Source organism: Mauremys reevesii, linkage group 12 (genome assembly GCF_016161935.1).
Source record: "Mauremys reevesii isolate NIE-2019 linkage group 12, ASM1616193v1, whole genome shotgun sequence".
Classification (NCBI taxonomy): Eukaryota; Metazoa; Chordata; order Testudines; family Geoemydidae; genus Mauremys; species Mauremys reevesii.
In genome coordinates, this window is record NC_052634.1 from 33,968,614 (window position 1) to 33,991,336 (window position 22,723).

Sequence of the window (22,723 nt, forward strand, 5' to 3'; positions counted from 1 at the left end):
CTTGAGCAGCCCTCCCTGCGGTCTCCCCAGTACTTCCCCTCGGCTGTGTCCCCTCCCCTGCAGCTTCCCAGCCCCCCAGCTCCCGCCCCGTGACATCCCCCCTCTCTACACTTTCTCCCTGCAGCTTGCCCCATTCCCTCCCTGAGTCCCAGCTTCACCCCCGACATCTCTCCAACCCCCCCTCCCCCCATCACAGCCCTTGCCCCCCTCTAGTGCCCCGGCCCTTGCTCCCCGTGGTGGGCTTGAGAGGCCCCCACTCCCCCACTCCATCTATCAAGACTTCATCAAATAAAATATGCAACAAATTGCAAACCAAAACATATGTTCAGTGTGTTACATACGCTTCATATGGATCTCTCGCACAAAAAATATGAAATGTTACCTGGGTTCTTTTACCGAAAAGCTTGGTTCCCCAAATAGATCTCCAAGAAGATCATCTGCACAGTTGACAATATACTGCTGTTTTTCATCATATAATTGTTTAGACATAATATATTGGCCAAGATAGAATATTACCTACAATGCAAGTCAAGTTTGGTATATTACATATATTTAGAACTTTAAAGTATAAAACCAATATAAAACAACCTATTTCAACCCCCCTAAAAAGTCTATTCTCCTTTCAATCATCCCCTGCAACTCCATATTAATATTAACAGCATTATAAATAAATACCATTTTACATAGCAGTTTTCATTTGTAGTTCTCAAAGCTATATACGGTACTCCATTTTACAGACAGAGAAATGGTGGTATGGACGTTAAGTAACTTGATCGAGGTCACAGAGCAAGACTGTGACAGAGCCAGGAACAGAACCACCTCCCAGCTTCCGCACCGATGCCCTATCCAGTACACCACATTATTTTTCTTTCATTATGGGGTAACTAATAAGTAGGATAAACTTGCAAGAGTGAAACTTATATTTATTGCTTTCAATCATTCCAAATGAGAAATTCTGATAATTTACCTCCTTCTGTTAAAGTGTCTTTTGAGGCACCAGCAAATTTTAACAACTTCAAGAATAGTGGCTTCGGTTTAAACTGAAAGAAAAAAAAAGCAAATAACATATTTCATTTTTATAGTGCATGTCCTTCCCAAAGAGTCCAAAGCACCATAGATTACTTGAGTATTACACCCACAAAAATTATGTTATTTACATTGAAAAGTCAAGCACCTCAAAGTTAGGATATGGCAGATTTTTTGTTCCCCGTGCAACCATAATTTTGTCACTCACCCAATGCATTTACCATTCACATCAAATGAAACAGGGGTCCTGTGAAAATCTGTGTGTCATCACATAATTTAAGACTGTGTTGCAAAATACATATGCACATGGAGGGTAAAGTAAGGTTGCACAGGCAATGACAGTCTTTGCAACCTAAATAAGATTTGTTTACATGCTTAGGTAATTTCCTAGGTTTTTCTTTTTAAGAAAAAAGATAAACAAATCCTATTACACGCAAGTATAACAATCCTCCCTCGCCCAAATCATACATCATCACTTGGGTGTGAACTCTGAACTTTCAGACTGCTCCCCTTTGAACTACAAGACTTACTACCTTACCTGGTAAGTAGAAGGCTGTTATCCCAAGGGGGGGGACCCAGCCTATCTCTCTTGAACCACCAGGTGGTGTGGCAGCTCCTACCCCACATGGTGCCCTCAAAGTGAATCAGCTGGCTCATTAGAACTATTTCCAGGGTTTGGGCATAAGCCCATCTCTCTCTCCCCACATCTTGAGCAACAGCAGCTCTAACAGTTCTTAAGCATTCTCTATGTAGAGTGCAATGCTGCTGTTGCTGGTTCAGCAGCAGCAGCATGAACCTGGTCCTAACTTGTTCTTATTCAGAAAGATTTTGTCTCAAGGCTGAAATAACTAAAGAACAGGTGAGAGAAGGGAAAAGGCTTTTTTCAAAAATGCATCTCTCAGCAAAACCTGAACTGAATGTTATGGGACAAACCGGGCAGCTCTTCAGCCCAAAGACTTTCCTTCTGCTGTATTTCAAAGGTTTAATGAACATAACATAAGAACATAAGAACATAAGAAAGGCCGTACCGGGTCAGACCAAAGGTCCATCTAGCCCAGTATCTGTCTACCGACAGTGGCCAATGCCAGGTGCCATCCTGCCATCCATCTCCATCCTCTGACGAACAGAGGCTAGGGACACCATTCTTACCCATCCTGGCTAATAGCCATTTATGGACTTAGCCACCATGAATTTATCCAGTCCCCTTTTAAACATTGTTATAGTCCTAGCCTTCACAACCTCCTCAGGTAAGGAGTTCCACAAGTTGACTGTGCGCTGCGTGAAGAAGAACTTCCTTTTATTTGTTTTAAACCTGCTGCCTATTAATTTCATTTGGTGACCCCTAGTTCTTGTATTATGGGAATAAGTAAATAACTTTTCCTTATCCACTTTCTCAACATCACTCATGATTTTATATACCTCTATCATGTCCCCCCTTAGTCTCCTCTTTTCCAAACTGAAGAGTCCTAGCCTCTTTAATCTTTCCTCATATGGGACCCTCTCTAAACCCCTAATCATTTTAGTTGCTCTTTTCAGAACCTTTTCTAGTGCTAGAATATCTTTTTTGAGGTGAGGAGACCACATCTGTACACAGTATTCGAGATGTGGGCGTACCATGGATTTATATAAGGGCAATAATATATTCTCAGTCTTATTTTCTATCCCCTTTTTAATTATTCCTAACATCCTGTTTGCTTTTTTGACCGCCTCTGCACACTGCGTGGACATCTTCAGAGAACTATCCACGATAACTCCAAGATCTTTTTCATGACTCGTTGTAGCTAAATTAGCCCCCATCATGTTGTATATATAGTTGGGGTTATTTTTCCAATGTGCATTACTTTACATTTATCCACATTAAATTTCATTTGCCATTTTGTTGCCCAATCACTTAGTTTTGTGAGATCTTTTTGAAGTTCTTCACAATCTGCTTTGGTCTTAATTATCTTGAGTAGTTTAGGGTCATCTGCAAACTTTGCCACCTCACTGTTTACCCCTTTCTCCAGATCATTTATGAATAAATTGAATAGGATTGGTCCTAGGACTGACCCTTGGGGAACACCACTAGTTACCCCTCTCCATTCTGAGAATTTACCATTAATTCCTACCCTTTGTTCCCTGTCCTTTAACCAGTTCTCAATCCATGAAAGGACCTTCCCTTTTATCCCATGACAGCTTAATTTACGTAAGAGCCTTTGGTGAGGGACCTTGTCAAAGGCTTTCTGGAAATCTAAGTACACTATGTCTACCGGATCCCCCTTGTCCACATGTTTGTTGACCTCTTCAAAGAACTCTAATAGATTAGTAAGACACGATTTCCCTTTACAGAAACCATGTTGACTATTGCTCAACAGTTTATGTTTTTCTATGTGTCTGACAATTTTATTCTTTACTATTGTTTCAACTAATTTGACCGGTACCGACGTTAGACTTACCGGTCTGTAATTGCCAGGATCACCCCTAGAGCCCTTTTTAAATATTGGTGTTACATTAGCTAACTTCCAGTCATTGGGTACCGAAGCCGATTTAAAGGACAGGTTACAAACCTTGGTTAATAGTTCATAACTTCACATTTGAGTTCTTTCAGAACTCTTGGGTGAATGCCATCTGGTCCCGTGACTTATTAATGTTGAGTTTATCAATTAATTCCAAAACCTCCTCTAGTGACACTTCAATCTGTGACAGTTCCTCAGATTTGTCACCTACAAAAGCCAGCTCAGGTTTGGGAATCTCCCTAACATCCTCAGCCATGAAGACTGAAGCAAAGAATCCATTTAGTTTCTCCGCAATGACTTTATCATCTTTAAGCGCTCCTTTTGTATTTTCATCATCAAGGGCCCCACTGGTTGTTTAGCAGGCTTCCTGCTTCTGATGTACTTAAAAAACATTTTGTTATTACCTTTGGAGTTTTTGGCTAGCCGTTCTTCAAACTCCTCTTTGGCTTTTCTTATTACACTCTTGCACTTAAGTTGGCAGTGTTTGTGCTCCTTTCTATTTGCCTCACTGGGATTTGACTTCCACTTTTAAAGGAAGTCTTTTTATCTCTCACTGCTTCTTTTACATGGTTGTTAAGCCACGGTGGCTCTTTTTTAGTTCTTTTACTGTTTTTCTTAATTTGGGGTATACATTGAAGTTGGGCCTCTATTATGGTGTCTTTAAAAAGGGCCCATGCAACTTGCAGGGATTTCACTTTAGTCACTGTACCTTTTAACTTTTGTCTAACTAACCCCCTCATTTTTGTATAGTTCCCCCTTTTGAAATTAAAGGCCACAGTGTTGGGCAGTTGAGATGTTCTTCCCACCACAGGGATGTTGAATGCTATTGTATTATGGTCACTATTTCCAAGCGGTCCTGCTATAGTTACCTCTTGGACCAGCTCCTGCGCTCCACTCAGGATTAAATCTAGAGTTGCCTCTCCCTTGTGGGTTCCCGTACCAGCTGCTCCATGAAGCAGTCATTTAAAGTATCGAGAAATTTTATCTCTGCATTTCGTCCTGAAGTGAAATGTTCCCAGTCAATATGGGGATAATTGAAATCCCCCACTATTATTGGGTTCTTAATTTTGATAGCCTCTCTAATTTCCCTTAGCATTTCATCATCACTATTACTGTCCTGGTCAGGTGGTCGATAATAGATCCCTACTGTTATATTTTTACTAGAGCATGAAATTTCTATCCACAGAGACTCTATGGAACCTGTGGATTCGCCTAAGATTTTTACTTCATTTGAATCTACACTTTCTTTAACATATAGTGCCACTCCTCCCCCTGCACGGCCTGTTCTGTCCTTCCGATATATTTTGTACCCCGGAATTATTGTGTCCCATTGATTGGTCTCAGTCCACCAGGTTTCTGTGATGCCTATTATATCTATATCCTCCTTTATCACAAGGCACTCTAGTTCACCCATCTTATTATTTAGACTTCTGGCATTTGTGTACAAGCACTTTAAAAACTTGTCCCTGTTTATTAGCCTGCCTTTTTCTGATGTGCCAGATTCTTTTTTATGTGATTGTTTATCATCTGATCTGGCCCTTACATTATACTTCTCATTCCTCCGCTCCTGACTATAACCTGGAGATTCTCTATCATCAGACTCTCTCCTAAGAGAAGTCTGTGTCCGATCCACACGCTCCTCTGCAGCAGTCGGCTTTCCCCCATCTCCTAGTTTAAAAACTGCTCTACAACCTTTTTAATGTTTAGTGCCAGCAGTCTGGTTCCACTTTGGTTTAGGTGGAGCCCATCTCTCCTGTATAGGCTCCCCCCATCCCAGAAGTTTCCCCAGTTCCTAATGAACGTGAACCCCTCCTCTCTACACCATCGTCTCATCCACACATTGAGACTCTGCAGCTCTGCCTGCCTACCTGGCCCTGCGCGTGGAACTGGGAGCATTTCTGAAAATGCCACCATAGAGGCAACCCATGAAGCAGCTAGAGCTTCTAAAAACAAAGGACCACAATAATTTTTTATATGGAAAGTGTTAGGCAACCTAATTACTGGCTCAGCCCAGTAATACAAACATATCACTGAAATGCAACAGATGGATATACAATAGAGAGGAACAAACTCCATCAAATCAAGTGTCAGAGTATAGAGAGTCCAAAAAAGAATTTGAAGAGCAACTAGTAAAACACAAAAACTAACAGCAATTTTTTTAAAGCACATCAGAAGCAGGAAGTCTGCCAAAGAATCAGTGGGGCACTAGAGATCGAGGTGCTAAAGGAGCACTCAGTGAAAACAAGGCCACTGCATCAGTCTTCCCTGCAGAGGATACGGGGGAGATTCCCATACATCAGCCATTCTTTGTAGGTAACAAATCTGAGGAACCAGATTGAGGTGTCAGTAAAGGTGGTTTTGGAACAAACTGATAAATTTAAGCGTAGTAAGTCACCAGGACCAGACTGGTATTCACCCAAGAGTTCTAAAGGAATTCAAACACAAAACTGCAGGGTAACAACTGTGGTAGATAACCTATTGTTTAAATTAGCCTCTGCACTAGATGTCTGGCAAGTAGCTAACATAATACCGATTTAAAAAAAAAAGGCCTCAAGGCAATGCTGGAAATTACAGGCTGCTAAGTCTAACATCACAATCAGGCAAACTGGCTGAAACTGTGTGTCTGACAATTGTATTCTTTACTATAGCTCAAGGGTAGTCAATTATTTTTTATCAAGGTCCAAATATCTTGGTCATGATGTAGGCAAAGTCCAGACTCCAGAGAAAATAATAAAATACAGTGCAGTAACAATAATTACGAGTAAATAAGAATTTGGGGTCCATTTAAAAGCATCTGGCAGTCTGGATTTGGCCCGTGGTCCGCCTATTGACTACCCCTGCTATATAGGAACACGATATGTTGAGGAATAGTCAATGGCTTTTGTAAAGGGAAATAATGTAGAATCCAATCTAGTAAAATTATTTTAAGGTGTCAACAAATATGCGGACAAGGGTGATCCAGTAGATATACCTGGACTTTCGGAAGGTCTTTAACAAGGTCTCTCACCAAAAGGTTCTTAAGCAAACTAAGCAGTCCTGGGATAAGAGGGAAGGTCCTCTTCTAGATCAGTATTAAAATACAGTAAACAAAGGGTAGAAATAAGTGGCCAGTTTTCAAAATGGAAAGAGGCTAATAGTGGGGTCCCTCAAGGATCTGTACTGGGACCAGTGCTGTTCAACATATTCATAAATGATCTAGAGAATGGGGTAAACAGCGAGTGACAAAGTTTGTAGACAATATAAAAATACTCAAGATTGTTAAGTTCAAAGCTGACTGAAGAGTTACAAATGGATCTCACAAAACTCAGTGACTGGGCAACAAAATGGCTGATTAAATCCAATCATAGAATCGTAGGACTGGAAAGGTCATCTAGTCCAGTCCCCTGCACTCAAGGCAGGACTAAGTATTATCTAGACCATCCCTGACAGGTGTTTGTCCAACCTGCTCTTAAAAATCCCCAATAATGGAGATTGCACAACCTCCCTAGGCAATTTATTCCAGTGCTTAACCACCCTGACAGGAAGATTTTCCTAATGTCCAACCTAAACCTCCTTTGCTGCAATTTAAGCCCATTGCTTCTTGTTCTATTCTCAGAGGTTAGGAGAATAATTTTCCTCCCTCCTTCTTGTAACGACTTTTTATGTACTTGAAAATTGTTATGTCCCCTTCTCAGTCTTCTCCAGATTAAACAAACCCATGTTTTTCAATCTTCCCTCATGGGTCATGTTTTTTAGACTTTTAATCATTTTTGCGGCTCTTCGCTGGCCTTTCTCCAATTTGTCTACATCTTTTCTGAAACGTGGCCCCCAGAACTGGACACAATACTCCAGCTGAGGCTAATCAGCGCGAAACAGAGCAGAAGAATTACTTCTCATGTCTTGCTTACAACAGTCCTGGCTAATACAGCCCAGAATGTTTGCTCTTTTTTTGCCACAGTGTTACACTATTGACTCATATGTAGCTTGTGATAAATGTAATGTTGATAAGTGCGAAGTAATGCACACTGGGAAAAGTAATTCCAGCCATACATACAAAATGGAGTCTAAATTAGTTGTTATCACTCAAGAAAGATCTTGGAGCCATTGCAGATAGTTCTCCGAAAATAGCCACTCAATGTGCAGCAGCAGTCAAAAAACAAACAAACATTGTGTTAGGAACCATCAGGAAAGGGGTAAATAATCAGGCACTAAATATCATAATGCCTCTAGATAAATCCATGGTAAGCCCACACCTTGAATACTGCATGCAGGTCTGGTTGTCCCCTCTCAAAAAAGATATATTAGAATTAAAATAAATGTGGAGAGGGCAAAACGATTAGGGGGTATAAACCAGCTTGCATATGAGGAGAGATTAAATAAACTGAGACTGTTCATCTTAGAAAAGAGATGAATCATAGAATCACAGAATATCAGGGTTGGAAGGGACCACAGGAGGTTATCTAGTCCAACCCCCTGCTCAAATGACCTCAAGGGAATATGACAGAGAATTATGAAATCATGAATGGTGTGGAGAAAGTCAATAAGGAAGTATGTGAAGGCGTAAATAATAACATAAAACTCTGGATCACCCAATAAAATTAGTAGGCAGAAGGTTTAAAACAAACACAAGGATGTACTTCTTCACCCAATGCACGCTCAACCTGTGGAACTTGGTGCCAGAGGATGTTAAGAAGGCCCAATGTATAAGTGGGTTCAAAAAAGTTCATTAATGGCTATTAGCCAAGACAGTCAGGGACGCAACCCCATGCTGTAGGTGTCCCTAAACTTTGACTGCGAGAAGCTGGGACTGGACAACGGGATGGATGGATCACTCAATAAATTGTCCTGTATCATTCATTCCCCCTGAAGCATCTGGCACCAGCCATTGTCGGAAGACAAGATTCTGGGCTAGGTGGACCAGTGGTCTGACTCAGTATGGCCATTCGTATGTTTTTACAACAGATTCATGAAGGGAATGAACATCTCACTGAAACAGAGAGAATATACCATAAGTAGAAAGAACCTCGGGCTAGTCTACACTGGCAGCGCTTTAACGTGGCTTGTGTAGTCGCAGCAGAGCGCTGGGAAGAGCTCTCCCAGCCAGGGCCAGCTCTAGGTTTTTTGCTGCCCCAAGCAAAGAAAATTTTGGCTGCCCCCCTCCATTTTTTTTTGCTTTTGCACTTTGAAGTTTTGTTTTGACTGTTTAAATTTAAAAAAAAATGAAAACAGAGAATTTGTAGTTAGTGAAACAAAACCATTTCCTACTAGTGTAATTTTAACAAAACCCTCCCGCCTGGTCCAACTCTTACCTTGCTGCGGATCTGGCCTGAGGCGGATTCAGCTCCAGTCACCACCACTTCCAGGGCCAGGGGTTGGGGCTGCTGCTGGATCCCAGCCCCGCTCATCCTTGGTCTTCGCCTTGGCCCTGGCACGAGCTGGGCTCAGCCCGGGCTGCCGCTCTGCTCCTCTCTCCCCTCCCCTGGCAGGAGGCGGTGCAGAGGGGAGGAGGAGGAGGAGGAGGAGGAGGCGGGGACAAGCCAAGGAGGTGCGGCCCGCCCGGGTGTCATGTCCCCCCGTCCTCTGTAGCCAGAGCAGGGACGCGCTACTGGCTCCCGCCTGGGGGGTGGCCGCTGCCTGCGGGAGAGCTGTGGGGACAAGCCGAGGAGGAGCGGCCCATCCTCTGCAGCCGGGGAAGGGCCGCGCTACCGCTCTTCCGCGGTCAGCGGCCACCACCCCCAAGGCGGAGCCGGTAGCGCGGCCCTGTCCAGCTGCAGAGGATAAGCTGCTCCTCAGCTTGCAGCGGCCCTGCCCCGGTTGCAGAAGACGGGCCGCTTCTCAGCTTGTTCGCGCCGCTCTCCTGCAGTCGGCGGCCACCTCCACTCCCCAGGCGGGAGCCGGTAGCGCGGCCCTGTCCAGCTGCAGAGGATAAGCTGCTCCTCAGCTTGCAGCGGCGCGAACCAGGGCTGCCCAGAGGATTCAGGGGGCCTGGGGCAAAGCAATTATGGGGGCCCCTTCCATAAAAAAAGTTGCAATACTATAGAATACTGTATTCTGGTGGGGGCCCCTGTGGGGCCTGGGGAAAATTGCCCCACTTCCCCCCTCCCCAGTGGTCCTGGGAAAAATAAACATTTAAAAAGCTTCTGCATCTCAGCACAAACCCAGTTTTGAGAACATTTCTTTTCAAGTCACCTTTACAAGGTATCACTGGTTCTCAGCATCAGCTAGTGCTAAAAGGTACTAAAGCTCATTAAAGGGGTTGGACAAATATTTTCCGTCAAATCTTTTTTTGGATCGAAAACTAGAGGTTTTTAAAATGCAGAAAAAAATCACAGACAACGTCTGCTTTCTTTCAAAATTTGTTGTGGTTTTTGTAACTGAAAAAGCTCAAATAAGTCTGCCAAAACCTGAACGTGATTTGGGGTTTCAGAAGGGTGTGGCCAAATATTTGCTGCTTGCTGTGTTTGATTGTTTAAAGAAACAATAAAAAAATCTGCTTAAAAAAATCCAAAACTTTTTAATTTTAATGGAGTTAGACTTGAAATTAGATGAAGGTTTCTAACCATTAGAGGAGTGAAATTCTGGAACAGCCTTCCAAGGGGAGTAGTCGAGGCAAAAGACATATCTGGCTTTAAGACTAAGCTTGATAAGTTTATGGAGGGGATAGTATGATGGGGTAGCCTAATTTTGGCAATTAATTTGGCAATTGATCTTTGATTATCTGCAGGTAAGTATGCCTAGTGGTCTGGGATGGGATGTTAGATGGGATGGGATCTGAGTTACTACAGAGAATTCTTTCCTGGGTGCTGGCTGGTGAGTCTTGCCCACATGCTCAGGGTTTAGCTGATCGCCATATTTGGGGTCGGGAAGGAATTTTCCTCGAGGACAGATTGGCAGAGGCCCTGGAGGTTTTTCGCCTTCCTCTGCAGCATGGGGCACGGGTCACTTGCTGGAGGATTCTCTGCAGCTTGAGGTCTTCAAATCACAATTTGAGGACTTCAATAACTCAGACATAGGTTAGAGTTTTGTTACAGGAGTGGGTGGGTGAGATTCTGTGGTCTGCATTGTGCAGGAGGTCAGACTAGATGATCATAATGGTCCCTTCTGATTTTAAAGTCTATGACTCTATGATATGACTTGCCTCCTTGATCTTCTATGGCGAAAGCACACACAACAGACAAAGACTTTCCTCCCTCCCAGATTTGAAAGTATCTTGTCTCCTTATTGGTCCTGTTGGTCAGGTGTCAGCTAGGTTATGTGATCTTCTTAACCCTTTACAGGCAAAAGAGGAATTAACGCTTACCTGTATGTTTATGACATACTCTAAAAGCTTATCAGATGTCACTGCTCAATCTGACGGGGGGGCCTAGTAAGCCAAAGTTCTTCCAGTCCTTCTGGAAGGGTTTCGTCTTTGGTCAGAAGGACTTGTCTGCCTGCTGAATCAAAAGAAGGCCCTGAGTCAGTTTAGATGCAGACTTTTTATGCCAAACATCCTTTCTTAGTCCGTTGGTCTCTGGAAAACCTAGTTTGAACTGGTTTATGCAAGTGTCCCCAGGCATGGTACCTCTCTGGAGGTCTTTACAACCTGAGTGATTCACCTTAAATCACCACCCATTGCTTTTAGTTCCTGAAGGAGCTGTGGTATCATTCCCCCTCACTCTCCTCCACTGCCCCAAGTTGCATACAGTCCCTGGCCCACAGTGATACATAAACCATTCATAAGCTTAATACGGTATGTATCCCCAGAGATACTGCACAAGGTTGCAACATATGTCATAGTACAATATTAGTCTCTTTTGTAGCTGCATCATATTGACACATTCACTTTGTGATTCACTATAATCCCCAGATCCTTTCCAGTGGTACTATTGCCTAGCTAGTTATTCCCTATTTTGTAGTTATGCATTTGATTTTTCATTCCTAAGTGTGGTACTTTGCACTTGTTTTTATTGAATTTCATCTGCTGATTTCAGACCAATCCTCCAATTTATCAAGGGCATTTCAAATTCTAATCCTGTCCTCCAAAGTGCTTGCAACCCCTCCCAGCCTAGTGTCATCTGCAAATTGCCTAAGTGAACTTTCGACTCCATTATCCAATTGATTTATGAAAATATTGACTAGTGCTGGACCCCTGTGGGACCCGCTGGACACATTTCCCCACTTTGAAAGTGTATCATTGATAACCATTCCTTGATTACTGTCTCCAACCAGTTTTTCACCCACTAGTTCACCTACCTGCACATGACTGAGCCGTAGAAGGCAGGCCAAGCACATACTTGGCTAAAATAATGTAGAAATATCTTGTGGTTAATCTGAAGAGCAGAAATACACTATTTTTCTTCTTTGCCCAAGGAGTGACTTGGTAGGTCAGAAGGAGGAATGTGCTCATGCCATCCAGCAAAAGTAACAGTTTCAGCCAGATATCTAGGCACTGGGACAGAGGCTGGGTGAGAAGCTGAGGGTTAAGGTAAGGAAGCCATATTTAGCAGGTGCCCCCTATGAGACTGAACTCAGGCCAGTGGCCATTCAGGCGAGGCATAAGGAGCATACAGAAGCCTGTGTGGTTACAACTAAAGCTGGGTGATTTTTTTGTTCAATGAAAACAACATTTAAGAAAAAATGTGCAGAAAAATGTTGTTTCATTCAACTTTTGTTTTCCACTTAAATTAACGTTTTTAAAAATGGTTTTCATTGAGCTTTTCCTCTCTTGGGCTTTCCTTTTCCTCGCCCCCTTTTCCCTCTCAGGGCGGGGAGAGAAAAAGGTAAACAGGGAGAAAAAGGAGGTGGGGTAGAGGGGTAACAACACATTGAAAACCTTGGAGGCTTTTTTGGTTCTTGTTTCACCAAGCAGAAAAACAAAAACAAACAAATAAAAACCCTGCTAAACATTTCAAATTAAATAAGATTTTTTAGAATCCTTGACCCATCCTGCTCCTTGTTCCCTGACAACCACCTCCCAAGACACCCCCGAATCCAAGCCCCCTTGCCTGTCCCCTGACCGCCCCAGAACCTCTGCCCCTGACTGTCCCCGGGACTCCCTGCTCCTTAGCTAACCTCCTGGTCCCGGCCACTTACCCCCGGCTCACCGCGGGCATCGAGAAGCCGCCCTGAACAGCACTGCAGCCACATGGCTCCGGGCAGGCCTGAGCTCTTCCCCGCTCAGAACTGTGTGGTAAGGGGAGGAACCGCTCGGCCCGGAGCTCGCAGCCCTGCCCCCTTACCATGCAGCTCTGAGCGGGGCAGAGCTCAGCTCCCCCCCGGAGCCATGCAGCTGCAGTGCTGTTCAGCATGCGCTGAGGCACCGGGGGAATGGCGGGGGCAAGCCTCTGCCATTCTCATGGGGGCCCCTGCGGGCCCAGGGCAAATTGCCCCACTTGCCTCCCGCTGGCGGCCCTGGCGTGAACAAGCCGAGGAGGAGCGGCCCATCCTCTGCAGCCGGGCAGGGCTGTGCTACTGGGTCCCGCCGCTCTTCCACAGTCAGGGGCCATCCCTCTCCCCCAAGCAGAGCCGGTAGTGCGGCCCTGCCCCAGCTGTAGAGGACCGGCCGCTCCTCCTCGGCTTGTGCGCGGTGCTCTCCCGCGGTCAGCAGCCACTCCCCCACCCTCCTAAGCGGGAGCCGGTAGCGCGGCCCTGCCCTGGCTGCAGAGGACGGGCTGCTCCTCAGCTCACAGTGGCAGCGACAAGCCAAGGAGGAGCGGCCCGTCCTCTGCAGCCGGGGAAGGGCCGCGCTACCAGCTCCCACCTGAGGAGTTGGGGGTGTCCGCTGCCTGCAGGAGAGCGGTGGGGACACGCTCCCCACTTAGCCGGCTCCCTGTCCTGCTGCTCCCGGTGGCAGAACAGGCTGGTTACCGCCCTCCGGGCCGTCAGGATCCAGCCGGGACGCCACTTCAGGTATGAGCTGGGGCCCCAGCCTTATGCCGCCCCCTATATTTTGCCACCCTAGGCACCTGCTTGTTTAGCTGGTGCCTAGAGCCACCCCTGCTCCCAGCACTCTAAAAACCCACCTCCACGCGGAACGTAGCTCTCAGCGCTGGTGCACTGTCTATACTGGCGCTTTACAGGCTGAAACTTCCCGTGCTCGAGGGAGTGTTTTTTCAGACCTCTGAGTGAGAGAGTTGCGGCACTGTAAATTGCCAGTGTATTATTTAAACCCTTAATTATTTAAGATCTGATCCTGCAACTGGATAGGTGTGGGAGGATGCCTGTGCCCACAAGGAGCCCTGCAGATGTCAATGGGACTCTATATAAAGGGTCTACCCAGGTATTGTAGATCTGATTGCAGATCAAGGCCTTACAATCACTCCCTTGATTTCCATGACAAAATCCCCGACTTTTAAGGTAGTTTGATTTTAAATAAATTACTGTATTTTTCCATCCTAAGCTGCATGGTATTTTTTCCATGAACATCTAGCTTTTTCCATGTTTTCCTACCTTTCTAGCCTTTTAAACTTTAGTAACTACTTAACTTTTCTAACCAAGTAAATTCACTTGGAATAGCATGCCATAACTTTTTAAATAACTTCAGTCACATCTGATGTGAAAGAAACCATAGGACAGTGACTAACAGCATTGCTGCAGATCTGGTACAGTACTCAGACAGAAGAGTGACACACTTAATGAATCAACACACCCCTGGGCTTTACATTATAAGGTTTATGTCTCTTACCCTGTTCTGCTTTTAAGTTCTAATGCAGCACAAGGTGGTATTGTGACATACTGAAAACCTACAGTTGAATTAAAACAACGAAGAGTCCTTGTGGCACAAGCAGAATTGGCACAAGCAATTTCCCAATAAGAATTAATGTAAATGGGGGGGTTAGATTCCAGGGAATTTTTTTTTCACCAGACAAAAGATTAAAACTTATACTGTGTGTGTGTGTACGTGTACATATATATATAAACAAACAATTTAATACTGGTACACAGCGATGATGATTGTGAAGCTTGGTTGAGGTGGAGGAGTCAGAGGGTGGGATATTCCCCTGGGAATGCCTTACTGCTAAATGATGAACTAAAAACTGGCTGAGCCCTCCAGGATTAACTTGTTGTTAATATAGCCTCACACTCTACAAGGCAGAAGGAATGAAGGGAGGGGAGACTGCATAGCAGAGAGAGAAAGAGAGAGAGATATGCATTTCCCCTTTAAATATGCTGACCCCTGTCTTAGGTACACTGCCTTGTTAATTAGATCAGCAAGCTGAGACCCACACAGCTGCTGCCAGGAAGCTCCCTCCGTCCTGAGCCCTGTTCTGTGCCCTCCCCTCCTCTATGGAAGATGGGGTAAGCAGGTTTCAGGAGCAAGGGGACACCCACGCATTAGTGCCTCCTTCCTCCCCAACCCCAGCAAGCAGGAGGCTCCAGGAGCAGCTCCAAGGCAGTGGGGGAGGGACAGCTGACCTGGCAGCAATTGATAGCCTGCTGGGGCGACTGCTGCACAGGGAACTTAGGGGAGCTGCTGGGGGGGCTGCTGGTCCACCCTGGTTCCAACTACCCACCAGCTAGTGGCAACGGGCTGCTCTTCCTGCAAGCAGTGGACAAAGCAGGTGGCTGCCAAGCGACGTTAGAAGGGAGCATTGCACAATTTTAAATGAGCAACATAATGATGCTAAGGGGACGCCTTGCAGTGCGGGGTTACTGTGCAGACTAACACAGCCACCGCTCTGAAACCTGCCACCGTTTGGTTACAGTCACACTCCCTCAGGAACAATATGAGCACCATGTCCTGCTGGACCAGCCGCCTTTCCCAGGGGCTGGCAGAGTCTGGCCAGGCTGCCACGGGCAGTGCTAGTTTGATGGGCGTTCTACGCTGAACGGATCTAGCCACCTGTTCGGGGCTTCCACCTGGCATCCGTTGAACCCCTTTCTTTCAGAACACATGGAAATGCACCTGACCCCCAGTTTGGGGGGCTGTGTCTGCCTTCCCCACCCCCGAGAGCTGATCTGCGCGGTGAAGGAGCCCCCCCGGCACCCCCCAACTGGAACGTCTCTGTGATGTGGGGGCGTCCCCACTCCTGCCCTGCAGCCACCAGGGAACCGGCCCGGGCACTACTCACCAGCGGCCCCTGCACGGCGGGGCGGGCAGCAGAGGCGCCGGGGCGCTCGGACCCCGCCCATCCCTCCGTATTTCCCGGACATGTCCGGCTTTTTCACCGTTCAGTCTGGGAGGAATAGGGTGACCAGATGCTAACTGTAACACATTGGGACCGCCGGGGGGGCACCTTTTTAATTGTTACACTCGAGTCTCTGGCGGCATTTCAGCGGAGGGGCCTTCAGTCACTGACGGTCTTTGGTGGCATTTCGGCGGAGGGTAATAAGTCTTGCTGCCAAAGACAGAAGCACCCACTGCCAAAATGCTGCCGAAGTCAGCAACTGAGGGACTCACCGGATGGATGAGTGTAACAAAAACAAACAAACAAGAATGCCTGAAACAAAATATCAGGACAAATGGCATCCCCACCGTACTTCGGTCGGGACGCAGGACAAACCGCTCAAAATTGGGACAGTCCCGATTTTATCGGGCCGTCTGGTCACCCTAGGGATGAATTGGTAATAAGGTAGAAAGGTCCAGGAGTCAGGGGACAGGGAGTGGTTGGATGGGGTGTGGGAATCCCGGGGGTCTGTCTGGGGGCAGGGGTATGGAGAAGAGTTGGGGCAGTCAGGGGACAAGAAACAGGGAGGCTTAGGTAGGGGGTGGGGTCCTGGCCCAGGACTCCTGGGGGCAGGGCCGGCTTTAGGAGGTGTGGGGCCTAATTCAAACAGTTTCGATGGGGCCCCGGCAGGGATGACTAAAGAAAAAAATCATGTAAAAAAACACATGGGGCTTGTACTCACCAGGCGGTGCTCCAAGTCTTTGGTGGCACTTCGGCGGCGGGTCCTTCATTCACTCCAGGTCTTCAGCAGCACTAAAGGACCCACTGCCGAAGACCCAGAGCAAGTGAAGGACCCGCTGACGAAGTGCCGCTGAAGACCCAGAGCGCCACCTGGTGAGTAAAAATGAAAAAGGCGCCTCTAGTGAGGGAAGGGATTCTCACTGGGCATGGGGGCCGATTCGGGGGAATTGGTGGAATAGGCCTAAGGCTGGCTCTGCCAGGGGGGCAGTTAGGGGCATCAGAGAATCCATACAGGGGAGAGGCCCTAGGAATGCAGTAAGTGTGGGAAAACTTTCAATCACAGCTCCCACCTTATTAGGCATCAAAGATTCCACACACACACAGAGGCCCTATGAATGCAGTAAGTGTGGGAAAACTTTCAATCGCAGCTCCCACCTTATTCGGCATCAGAGATTCTACACACAGGGGAGCGGCCCTATGAATGCAGTGAGTGTGGGAAAACTTTCAATCAAAGCTCGCACCTTATTCAGCATCAGAGATTCTACACACAGGGGAGAGGCCCTAGAAATGCAGTGAGTGCGGGAAAACCTCCTCTTAGCGCTCAGCCCATGTTAGCCATCAGAGAATCTGCAAGGGAGATCAAGGCAATAAATACCTCTAGGGCTGCCAATACATGTTTTTCTTTAATACTTTTTGTGATTCCCACAGAGTAACTTTTTAAGCTGTTTGAACTATGTGCAACAGCCTTATCCCTCAGCCTGTCCAGATGTGGGGCCCATTTTTACTTTTTGCAGTTCGCCCTGTTTTGAGGTGGATCTGTTTGTCCGTTCTATCAGCTCCATTGTCCCATGAGTAATTTGAGTGCTCTTCCTATCTGAGCATGCTCAGTTCATCTGCTGAAGCCACTGCCCTTACACCCGTGGGATTCTGTGGGCTGCTTTTGACAGGGGTTAAAAAGTGGCAAAGGGGGTGAATTGGAGGAGGAGGGGGGGGGTGGCCAGGGTCTGAGCAGATGGTGGAAATTTACTGGTATGGGGGGGTCAAGCAGCTGGAGGCAGCATTAGGAGAGGGGCTAAAGGGCAAAATCAGGAATGGGGAGGAGGAGGTGGAGTTAAGCCCAGGGGTGAGGCGCTGGCAGAGGGCAAAACCCAGCACAGGCAGGGGCATAGGGGATAACAGTTACCCCAGTGGCCCTGAGACCCCAGTGCTTGGCAAAATAGTTTGTTGGGCCAGAGGCTTTTTTATTTGATCAAAGTGGCTTTTTTGTATAGTCACACGAACTGAGCATGCTCAGTAAGGTCTGCTGAAGCCACTGACCTTCACCCTGCCCTTATTAGCTGTAAAATTCTGCTGACTGCTATTTGCAGGGGTTAAAAAGGGGCAAAGGGGGCGAATTGGTGCAGGGAGGTGGCCAGGGTCTGAGCAGGGGGCGGAAATTGACGGGTCAGGGGGGTCAAGCAGCTGGAGGTAGGATTAGGAGAGGGGCTAAAGGGCAAAATCAGGGCTGGGGGGGAGGAGCAGGAGTTAAGCTCATGGTGAGGTGCTGGCAGAGGGTGACAGGGCAAAACCCAGCACAGGCAGGGGCCCAGGGGGTAGCAGTTACCCCAGTGGGACTGAGACACCCGCGTTTGCAAAAATGGTGAGGGGCAAAGGGGCTTTTTTTATTTCCCCTCTCACAGACAGCACCTCTCAGCATGGGCTTCCCAGGGCTGGGTTCTCAAAAGCACAAGCATCCCGATGCCTAGTCACTGCCGCCCCTCTCTGTCTGATCTAACCTACTGTGTCTACACTACAAAGTTCAAAGCACTGCCGCAGGAGGCAGTGCTCCTAGTAATCCGCCTTGACGAGGGGATGAACTCTGGGACCCGAGCCTGTCCCAGAACTTTAAATAACTCACATCTGCTGTGCTCGGGAGAGTCTCATACTAGTTTCCCAAGTTGTCTTATCTGCTGCTGTGATTCTCTGAATTCCCAGAATTTTTAATTCCAATTTTTTCTTTTTTTCTTCTCATTTTTAGAGCAGATGTTTATTCTGTTGGCTCATCTGACTTCCACTCTGACTGAATTTCTGGCCTAGTGTCAAACCTTTGTTTGGAGTCACTCCACCACTGGGGACTGCATTTTTGCAACTGTTATTTTGCCTCAGTCTAGCCCTTAGTGTTTTTCCGCATGCCGTTGTGTACAGCTTTATTTCCTATAATGTCTTTCTCCCTGGAAAAAACTCTATTGTCAGTTTTGCAGAAAATTAGAACTGCCGTCATGGGTCAGACCAATAGTCTACCTAATCTAGTATCCTGTCTTGTGACAGCGGCCAATGCCAGGTGCTTCTAAAGGAATGATCAGACCAGGCAATCACTCAGTGAACCATCCCATTGTCCACTCCCAGCATCTGGCAGCCCAAGGGACAGTTTAGGGACATGCAGAGCATGGGCCTGCATCCCTGCTTAGCTTGGCTAATAGACAATGTACTTATCCCGAGGGACTGATCTAATTGTTTTTCAACCCATTAATAGTTTTGCCTTTTTTTTTATGTGCCTCTTTGTTCCTGAGCCTGGAGGGTGCAGTAAGACCAGTTCCAATGCCCTGAGCCGAAACACCTGAATGAATCTCAGTCTACCCTCAGACTTTCCTGTTACTTCTCCCGAACATTTCATAGACCTAAGGCCATAGCTACACTTTAAGCATGTGTTAACTCATGTTATGTCAGCATAGAATCACTACGGTTACTATGTCACTAGTGTGCATGCCTCCTAGACTCCTTGTCTCAGCAGTCAGGGTACTCACCAGAAGCACTTGTATCCATTCAGAATGAGGTGCACCATGAATAGATCTCCCACTGTCCACTCACTGTATTTTGGGAAGCTTTGGTTTTACAGTGTATGCTGGGTACCAAACTTTATGAAAATTTAACCTAAATAATCTATAGAGAAACCTCTTTAACCCCATAGGATTGGGTTCCTAATTCATGAACTATTGAAACTCATTTACAAAACTTTTCTTAAACATGACATGAATATATTGTCTCATACTATAGAATTAGTATTTATCATCCGTATTCCATGATGAGATATCTTTGAGCTAAAATGTCTTAATTAGAACTATCTTTAGATAGGTTTTTTCCTCAAAAAGCATTTTATCAAAAAATCTGATTTAAATAAAAAAATTCCAATTTTTTAAATGGATGTTTATCCACCCTCCTGCAGCCCCCCCCCCATTAAGAAGTGTCATGATTGAGATGTTTTGTTCAAATGCATGCCTTTGCTTTTTCAAGGATTTCATGCCTGTTATCACTGAGATACATAAATGTGTGTTACATGGGTTTAAGTATTTCAGATTCTTCAGAATTTCAGAAAACAAATTTTTCACAGATTCCTTGACTAGGAAAGGAGCTCCCTGTTCTAAACATCAGTATGGCAGATAAAGCCGGTAAGAAGAGGGTTTCCATATATATATATATATTCTGTTGTTTTCTGAATATATGGAACAGTGTCTGCAAATACCCCTGCTTGTGCTTTTTTTTTTTATAATTCTCATTCTTGTGCTCTTTTATTTCCTATCCTGACTACGATTTACTGTGTTAAAATATTACAGGCAATCTCATTCTTTCAAATGAAATGTGATGACCATGGATCTAATGCTGCCAGACTCTGTAAGCTGGAAATACTTTGAACTTGTGCACATAACTCAAATGTATTTCTGTAGCCCTGTGATTGGGCCCTGACTGATACAGCACTGTGAAGTTGTTGAGTTCAGCTTTCCCTGCTTAGATGTCTATGTCGTACCTACCCCATAAACATTAGTCTATGCATTGATATTTGCTGGTTGTGTGGCAAAGCACCTTCTTGGTCTCAGGTGTTTTTAGGCCTGGTGAGCTGGGTTTGGGGTAAAACAGTCCCTCCTTCTCCCAGCCAGTCTTTTGGGCTTGATTTTCTCCCCTATGGGAGGGAATGCAGCCTCCCCTGGCGTTCAGGAAGGTGGGCCTGGGCTGGGCCAGCTGCTTGGGCAGATCCTGGTGAAAGAGAGAAGAGCAGGCAAGGCTGAGAGGCCCCTCCCTTGTCCCGGGAGGCGACAGGGGGTCCCACAATTTGGCCCAGTGTCACCCTCCCACATACAGAGGAGACGACAGCTCTCAGCAGGCCGTGCTCCATCTCCAGCCCTGCAGGGATGAGACCACAATCCACCAGTGTCCCCCACCCTGCCACCGCCATCAGCAGTCAAGCCCCCTTCTCCCCTGCGAGGGCTGCAGGACTCCCTGCCCCCTGCAACACCAGCCTCCCCGCCATGTACCCCGGCGTGGGGTCGGATAAGGGTGGATTTATTCTTTCCATTCCTCAGCTCTAGCCCTCAGCCTTGGTCTGCCCATACGGGATCCAGGGTCTGGAGCAGTTGGCTGCTTACCCAGGGCTACCAAGGAGCCACCAGGAGAAGGGACTAGATTCTCCAAGGCTCTGCATCCATTCACACTGGTACCCGTCTCCCACATGGGGAAACTGAGGCACCAGGGAGGGCGATATGGGCTGCCCCAGGTCAGATTGGGAGTCTGTGGGAGAGCCAGGAAAAGAACCCAGGAGTCCTGGCTCCATGGGCAGCTTGGGACTCCTCCATTTGGGGAGGCTGGGCGCTCCCGGACTGTGGCCCTGCCCCAAGGCTCGCTCCCGCTCAGCATCCCCTGGGCCTTATACCCACCGCCCATGCCTGGCTCCCAGCCTCCCCTGCTCTAACCACTAGACCCAGCGGGGCTGGAACAATTTTTATAGTGGGAGGTGCTGAGAGCCAGTGAACAAAACTGTAAACTCTGTACAGGATGGAAACCACTTCAAGCCAGGGGATGCACCATGACTGGCCCTCACTCCCTTCCCAGAGCTAGCGGTGGGACCCGGATACCCTGGCTCCCAACCCCCACGCTAACCACTAGACCCCACTGCCCTCCCAGAGCTGGGGATAGTAACCAGGAGTCCTGGCTCCCAGCCCGGCTGTGGGTGGAGCAGGACGTACTGGCCATGGGCAAAGCTGGGCATCGCTTATCATCAGGTTGGAGGGGACGAGTCATGGATGGCATGTACCATGGGCTGGGGCAGGCTGTGTCTCCCCAAACAGCCCAGTGTAGCCCTGCCCATGCTCTGCCCAGAAGGCCCCCTCCTGCTCGCCCTTCCCCCTTGGCCCCAGCCCAGTCCAGCTGGCTGCTCCTCCCCAGGGCAGCGTGGTATCCCCCTCCCCAACATTAGATCAATGTGGTCTGTGGGATGCACCCTTAAACAGCTGAAGATGGTTAACATAATCAAGTTTTTGCTTGTTTGTTTTACATGTATCTTGTTTTTAGTAACCCACATGTAACACACAGATTAACTTATTTCATCTCCAGTGTAATAGGGACCAAGTCTTCTATAACACAAGCTCTGCGTCTGGTCTGGTTTTTCCAGGTCTTTAGCACACATATGCCTGCTTTCGATACTTTCGCAGTTGTTGCGCAGACATTCCTTTTCGCTGAATTCGTGCAAGTGCGAACTATCTAAGCAGAAGCATAGTGCTTGACTGCTAAGAAGACTGCAAGTCTGGAAAAGCAGAGCTCTCTCCCCAGACACAGAGCTCTGTGTTATAGAAGAAGTGTGGGCTGGAGGCATGGTCCCTATTACACTGGAGACAAACTAAGTTAAATGTGTATTACATGTGGGTTACTAAAAACAAGATACATGTAAAACAAACAAGCAAAAACTTGATTATGTTAATCAACTTCAGCTGTTTAAGGGTGCATCCCACAGACCACATTGATCTAATGTTGGGGAGGGGGATACCAGGCTAGATGGGCCCATTGATCCGATGTGGGGTGGGGGATACGAGGCTAAATGGGCCCATTAATCTGATGTGGGGGAGATACGAGGCTAGATGGGCCCATTGATTTGATGTGGGGTGGGGTATATGAGGCTAGATGGGCCCATTGATTTGATGTGGGGTGTGGGATACGACGCTAGATGGGCCCATTGATCTGATGTTGGGGTGCGGGGGGCGATACAGGTTAGATGGTCCCATTGATATTGTGGGGAAGAGGGATACCAGGCTACATGGTCCCATTGATATTATTGTTGGGTGGGGGATATCAGATTAGATGGGCCCATTGATCTGATATGGGGTGGGGATAAGAAGGTTAGATGGGCCCATTGATCTCATGTAGGGTGGGGTATACCAGGCTAGATGGACCCATTGATATTGTTGTGGGGAGGGGGATACCAGGCTAGATGGCCCAATTAATCTGATGTTTAGGGGGGGCGATATAGGTTAGATTGGCCCATTGATCTGATCCATTGGCTGCTTTATGGAGCATCCAATTCCCCCAGCCGGCCCTGGCCCCCTTCCCCCACCGGAGCCCAGAGCACCCCCCTGTGGCTTCCCCTAGCATGCT